Below are 7,612 nucleotides of genomic sequence, written 5' to 3' on the forward strand. Positions count from 1 at the left end.
AACACTGAAAAGTAAGTTCTCATTAGTCCTAAAAGATAGCACAACCCTTATGCATTCGAGGTGGTACCCCAAAGCCCTAGAAAGCTTGCTGACGGCAGCATTCCAATCCCTTTGTGATGAGGACTTATACAGTACTTGCTTCCACGACTGTCAGCTTTTTAAAAGCATATTTCTCTACAATCCATTTGCAACTTTTTTATCCACTCTTCCCTTTGCACCATGAGTTCTTGCAATTTATTTCCCCAATTTCATCAACGAAGCATGGGACTTTGATTCTAACAGAGGCACAGGCACTGTGATCTTTGTGGCATTCCAGTCAATGCAAACGCAGCTTATTGCATTCTGTCCATTAGCCAGCCCTTGATCGAATCCTACAAATTCCAGTTTTGTGCAACTATAATCATGGGGAAAGCAACACAAGGCTTTTTGAAAAGACAAACGTAACACACACAAAGCACTAGAGGAACTCAGCCTTTCAGGGAGCATCTATGGAGAGGAATAAAGAGTCAACGTTTTAGGTCGGGTTGCTTTATCAGGACTGGAATGGAAGGGGATAGAAGTCGAAAGCTAACATATTACATTGACCTTCTGTCCAGTTAGTTAAACCTGAAAAGGGATTTTCCAGTGCACTTTTTTTTCATAAAACTTGCCCGAGAACAATTTTTCATAGTGTCCACATCATCAATTAACTTTGAGATATTGGTAGAATGCCCTACCCCACAAGATGAACCTCTGCCACAAACAGCACACTTTTCATCCCAAAGCCCAGATTCTGCTCTAGGCTGCCCTTTAGTCTTATGATATGCTTGGATTGATCTTCGGTGCTGAGACTTTTCCGAGTGTCAACTATAAAGCAATGCAACAATGTTACAGCCTCTCAGTGCTCCAGACAGTAGGAATTGACTGGCCCCAAACTCCACACAAAGGGTACAGCATTAAAATACTACTTCAGCCCACTGGACACCAAACCCTACTCTCATCTCCCCAATTTGAACTGACGAAGTGTATTCAAGCCAAAATGTTAATTTCTGTTCCTCCCTGTGCATATACTGCCTGACCTGGCATGTTTCCAGCATTTTTAAAAATTACAGAGCTCCTTCAAATGAAATTTTTTGTGACTTTCTGAAGAAAACAAAGGTGGCTGCTAGAGATGGAGATGTGAGATGATACAAGTATTAAGGAGTATGGAGAAGGAGGAGAGGACAAATAGATTTGATGGGCTGGTAAAGGATATGGAGGGTGGGAAAAGTCAGAATACATAAACCATAAACCAGTGCAGCACAGGAACTGGCCATTCAGTTCACAATGTTGGGCTGAACCGGCGAAAAAGCAAATCAAAAACACTCAAACACTAATCCCTCCTACCTACACCATGTCCATATCCCTCCATCTTCCTTATATCCATGTGCCTATCCAAACGTCTCTTAAAAGCCTCCAATGTATTTGCCTCTACCACCATAGCAGGTAGCGCATTCCAGGCATCCATCACTCTGAGCACAAAAACTTACCTCTCTCACCTTCAATACCTGTCCTCTAGTTATTTCAACCTTGGGTAACAGATATTCTCTGTTTACTCTATCTCTGCCTCTCAAAGTCTTGTAAACCTCTATCAGGACCTCCTACCGAAGGGTCTCGACCTGAAACATAGACTGTAGTCTTTTCCATAGGTGCTGCCTAGCCTGCTGAGTTCCTCCAGCATTTTGTGTGTGTTGGATTGAAGAAAGGTTCTGTTACATTTTAATATAGACACAAAGCAGGAAATTACAAACCAGTTGGCTAAACACACATCTTTTGGAAAATGAAGACACGTTTAATTAATTTATTGATTATTTGAAGAAATATAACATGCACCGTGAATGAAAATGAATCAGTACTAAGATTTCAGGAAGGCACTGGATAAAGCACCACATTAAAGATTATTGCAGAAAATAAAAGCTTATGCTGTAGTGCAAGATAATTGGCTGGCTACAGCAATCAGTAGTCTTTTTCTACAAACCCCGTTTCCAGAAAAGTTGGGATATTTTCCAAAATGCAATAAAAACAAAAATCTGTGATATGTTCATTCACGTGAACCTTTATTTAACTGACAAAAGTACAAAGAAAAGATTTTCAATAGTTTTACTGACCAACTTAATTGTATTTTGTAAACATACACAAATTTAGAATTTGATGGCTGCAACACACTCAACAAATGTTGGGACAGAGGCATGTTTACCATTGTGTTACATCACCTTTCCTTTTAATAACACTTTTTAATCGTTTTGGAACTGAGGATACTAATTGTAGTAGATTTGCAATTGGAAATTTTGTCCATTCTTGCTTGATATAAGACTTCAGCTGCTCAACAGTCCGTGGTCTCCGTTGTCTGATTCTCCTCTTCATGATGCGCCACACATTTTCAATAGGAGATAGATCTGGACTGGCAGCAGGCCAGTCAAGCACACGCACTCTGTGTCTACAAAGCCACGCTGTTGTAGCCCGTGCAGAATGTGGTCTGGCATTGTCCTGCTGAAATAAGCATGGACGTCCCGGGAAGAGACGTCGCCTTGATGGCAACATAAAATCCTAATATACGCCTCAGAGTCAATGGTACCTTCACATACATGCAACTCACCCATGCCGTGGGCACTGATGCACCCCCATACCATCACAGATGCTGGCTTTTGCACCTTTCACTGATAACAATCTGGATGGCTGTTTTCATCTTTGGCACAGAGAACTCGATGCCTATTTTTTCCAAAAACTAGCTGAAATATGGACTCATCTGACCACAGCACACGGTTTCACAGTCTTTCAGTCCATCTGAGATGAGCTCGGGCCCAGAGAACTCGCCGGCATTTCTGCATAGAGTTGATGTATGGCTTCCTCCTTGCGTAATACAGTTTCAAGTTGCATTTCTGGATGCAGTGACGGACTGTGTTGAATGACAATGGTTTTCTGAAGTACTCCCGAGCCCAGGTGGCTATAATTGTCACAGTAGCATGATGGTTTCTTAGGCAGTGCCGCCTGAGGGCTTGAAGATCACGCGCATTCAACAGTGGTTTCCGACCTTGCCCTTTACGCACTGAGGTGTCTCTGAATTCTCTGAATCTTTTCAGAATATTATGTACTGTAGATGTTGAAAGACCTAAATTCTCTGCAATCTTGCGTTGAAAAATGTTCCTTTTGAACTAACAATTCTCTCACGAATTTTGGCACAAAGGGGTGAGCCACGACCTATCCTTGCTTGCAAAGACTGAGCCTTTGATGGACGCTACTTTTATACCCAGTCACGATTCCTCATCTGCTACCAATTAGCCTGCTTAACGTGGAGTCTTCCAAACCGGTGTTACTTGAATATTCTGTGCACTTTTCAATCTTATTTTAACTCTGTCCCAACATTTGTTGAGTGTGTTGCAGCCATCAAATTCTAAATTTGTGTATGTTTACAAAATACAATTAAGTTGGTCAGTAAAGCTATTGAAAATCTTTTCTTTGTACTTTTGTCAGTTAAGTAAAGGTTCACGTGAATTAACATATCACAGATTTTTGTTTTTATTGCATTTTGGAAAATATCCCAACTTTTCTGGAAATGGGGTTTGTAATTGGTTAAGATGTAACAGCAGAGTGCCAGAGGGATCAGTGCTGGGTCCTCAAGTTTTACATGACAATCTATGTACATAATATGGATGAAGGAATCCAATCTGTTGATGACACAGATATGTGAAAAGAATATGTGGCCACAAGGGGTTAAGTGAGTGGGCAAAGATCTGGTGAAGAGGAAAATGTGAAGTTGACTATTTAGCAAGAAAAATAAAATTATCAAGTTGTGACAGATTGTAGAGCTGAGATGCAGCAGGATTTGGGTGTCCTGGTTCATGATTGGTAAAAGACAGGTACATGCAGGGACAGCGAGTAATTAGGAAAGCAAACACAGGCCTGCACCAGCTCACATACAGTTGTCTATACATACGAGTGAAATTTGGGAGATAGGTAGGATGAATTTGCTGGTTGCTATAGGGCTGTCATCTAAGAACTTAGTTTGCGGCCGCACTTCTGATTTGCAAGCATTTTGGGTTTCAAACAGTTCACAGGAACAGAAGCCCATGAGAATTTGGGGAGGAGTTGTAATGTTATTTTATCACATACCACTTGGGGAATTGGATATAGAGTATGAAGATTAGCTCTGATTACAATTGGCACTGGTGAGACGACATCTGGTGTACTGTGTAGTCCTGGACTCCTTATTTGAAGAAAGATGTTAATACATTCAAAACAGCTTAAATAAACTTTAGGAAGCTGATACAGATTTGGCTTGTATCAGCTGGACTTTAAAAAATAAGAAGTAACATCTGATAAATACAAGCTCTTGAAGCTTGTGACAGCATAAATGTAGGGAAGGCATTTCTTCTCACTGTGCCATCTAGAATCGGGGGGGGGGGGGGTCACTATTTAAAAATCCCTCATTTAAAACAACAAAAGTGAAATCTCTTCTCTTAGAGACTTGCAAGTCTTTGGAACTCTCTTCCTGGAAGATGGAAGCAGAGATGTCCATTCCACCCCCCTCCCCCACCACCAACAAACACTCAAGTGAAAGGTAACCGCAGGTAGATAGGAACGCAGAGATGATTCTACAATCAGCCGGGGTGGAGCAGTGGCCAACTGCTCCTTATTCATGTGTCTACATGAACTTCTGGTGGACTCATCTGCTACCAAACACAAACACGAGGAAATCTGCAGATACTGGCAATCCAAGCAGCCTACACAAACTGGAGGAACTCAGCAGGCCAGGCAGCATCTGTGGAAAAGAGTAAACAGTCGACATCTCCGCCAAGACTCTTCATTAGGACTCATGAAGGGGTCTCAGCCCGAAATGTTGACTGTATTCTTTTCCATACATGCTGCCTCGCCTGCTGAGTACCCCTAGCATTTTGTGTGTGTGTCATCTGCTACCTATATAATTTATAAATATATAGAGTACTGAGAAACAGGGAAAGAGGAATCGGCCAATTAGCCCCTTTGGTGCCAGCATCCAACGAGATCATGCAAATAACCTCCATGTATTCTCTTTGTCCATCTCACAATATATTAATTCAAAACTCTGCCACAGAATTGATATTTCATCACATTGTGCAACAGAGGTTTCCTAATTACCATCAGTTTGCCTGTGTTTCTTAACTTGCTTGTTACAGCTCCACCTCTAACTTTTACTACCATGAGGTACCAGAGTTTGTTGCAGGAGTGATCTCTCTCTCTCCCTCACTAGTCAGAGAGTCTGTCTGAGATGTCTAAGTGTTGGGATGGACAGTAGTTTTTTGACAGACTTTAGATCACGGTCTCTTTGGGGGATTTGCTATTGCTTGCATGGTGGGGGGAGGAGGGTGAGTGCTTTTGCTGGAGCAAATGTAGGGAGGGTTGATGCTTTTGCCTCTGCTTGTGTGTGGGGGAGGGGAGGTTTGGGGTTCTAATGTTTTCTGTCATTCATTCTCTGGGTATTTTTTTTCTGTTTTATAGATGTCTGTGAAGAACAAGAAAATCAGATTATATATTGTATACATTCTCTGATACTAAATTGAACCAAATTCACCAAACTGAAAGTGCTTCAATCTAACCTTCAGTTCAAATTTTGCAAACCTTTAATCTTCTAAATTTCTTGGAAAAAAATTATTGGTGTGAATTAAACCTTGAAATCCAGTCATTACTCTGATAAATCTGCAATTCCCCAAAACCACTACCTCCTACCAAACAATGACACCAAAAACTGTTCACACCACAAGGAAAAGGTACTTCAGGGCCTTATCTTGGGTAGCCTCTTCCCTTGGTTTGCTGCATGTCAAAACATGTACCACGACTAGTCTTTGGTTACAGTGGCAACCAAAGAATATAGTCCTTTCAACACCATAATAATTTTTGTAGAATGAAAGCAATGCCATTGCATAATTTAACCAGAAAACACTTGTTACAACATTGCACATAACAGCCAAAATTCACTTCCCTATGGGCTGTAATAGAAATGTTGACATTCTGAATTCCAACCAAATGCTGGAGGAACTCAGCAGGTCAGGTAGCATCTACGAAGAGAAATAAACAGTTGACACCTTGGGTCGATAAAGGGTCTCACCCACCAGCATTTTGTGTGTGGTGTTCAAGACTTCCAGCATCTGCAAAATCTCGTGACTTTGAATTTCGCCTGCCTTATTAAGAAGTTTGCGCAAGACCTAGAAAATCTAAGAAATAACTTGCCAAGAGAAGGTCTACATGAACAACAAAATTAACCTACTGGGAAAACAAGAATATTACAGCTGGCCTATTATATTGAAAAGGGCTTCATTCAACGAAGAAGTTATAGGATAAATGCAGTTAGATTTGAAAACTATTACTAATTACCTACGAAGAATGAGACCGCACAAAGTAGCAGAAAGAAGGTGAACCCACATCTCCACAGCACTGGAACACTGTGAACGACGAAGGGAGGGATATGGAATGGGTAATACACAACTCCAATTACCCCTCTCCCCATGAGGGATCTCCCTCCTTTTCCCCTCGGTGAGGAAGGATCACTCTCCTTCCAGCTCCTCCCCTCAGCACTTCCTGTAGAGGAGAAACTGCACTCAACCCTCTACAACTGCAGAAAGGAGGGATCCCTCTCCCCCCGCAACCCCGCGGGGAAGGATCACCACTGCTCCACAACGGAGGAATCACTCTCCCCCGCGGGGGAGGGATCCTCACTTTCCCTCGCCCCCGCAATGGAGGGATCCCCCCTCTCTCCCCCTTTCCAGACACAGGAGATTGCCCCTCCCGGGAAGTAACCTCGTCTCTTCCATAAAGCGGGCCGACCTCCAGTGACCGGGGAGGCCAAGGCCACCACTTACCTATCTCGTGCTCCGCGAAGCTCAGTCTCCAGGTGCCGCCCCCTCTGCAATGACGCACAGTAACATCATTACCGGCAAACGTCACTACCGGTCCCGTCTGCTGAGGACGAAGAGTCGTCGCTAGTTGAACCGGTTGATAATTAACATCATTAATAACACACCCTGGTTACTGACGACGTAACTAGTAACCCACTCCGATCACTGACGGTGTAACTAATACCATACTCCGTTAACCAACGACATTATTAGGAACTCACCTCGGTAACTAATAGCATGACTAACAACTCATCCCGGCAACTAACGACATTACCAGCAACTCATCCTGGAAACTGACAGCATTATCAGTAACTCACCCTGGTACTAACGGCGTTACCAGTAACAGCCATTCTGTCCCGCTGTAAACCTGCCTCTCAAAGTCAAAGTCGAGTTTATTGAAAATTTTACTTACTGCAGCATCACAGGCACATAGTATCATAAACAGCAAGAAGAAAAGTTCAAAGTAAAATTTATTATCAGAGTGCATACGTGTCATCGCGTACAACCCTGAGATTCTTTCTCTGCGGGCATACTTAGCAAATCTATAGAACAGTAACTATGAACAGGATCAATGGACAACAAACTATGTAAATGCAGATAATAAATAAATAGTAATAAATAGCAAGAAATAACGAGCATGAAGAGTCTTGAAATGAGTGCAGTTATCCCCTTTTGTTCAAGAGTCTGATGGTTGAGGGGTAGTAACTGTTCTTGAACCTGGTGGT

The 7,612-nt window shown here is 42.3% G+C and overlaps 1 protein-coding gene across 1 annotated transcript in view; it reads right to left on the reverse strand.

Moving 5' to 3' along the window:
• The window catches only part of ccdc47 (coiled-coil domain containing 47), a 50,383-nt gene extending 43,447 nt beyond the window's left edge, over nt 1–6,936 (reverse strand). The window contains exon 1 of the mRNA XM_072249605.1: nt 6,852–6,936. The gene's annotated coding sequence lies outside the window, so the exon portion shown is untranslated. The remainder of the gene's footprint in view (nt 1–6,851) is intronic.
• Between the last annotated feature and the right edge of the window lie 676 nt (nt 6,937–7,612).

Source organism: Mobula birostris, chromosome X (genome assembly GCF_030028105.1).
Source record: "Mobula birostris isolate sMobBir1 chromosome X, sMobBir1.hap1, whole genome shotgun sequence".
Taxonomy (NCBI): domain Eukaryota; kingdom Metazoa; phylum Chordata; class Chondrichthyes; order Myliobatiformes; family Myliobatidae; genus Mobula; species Mobula birostris.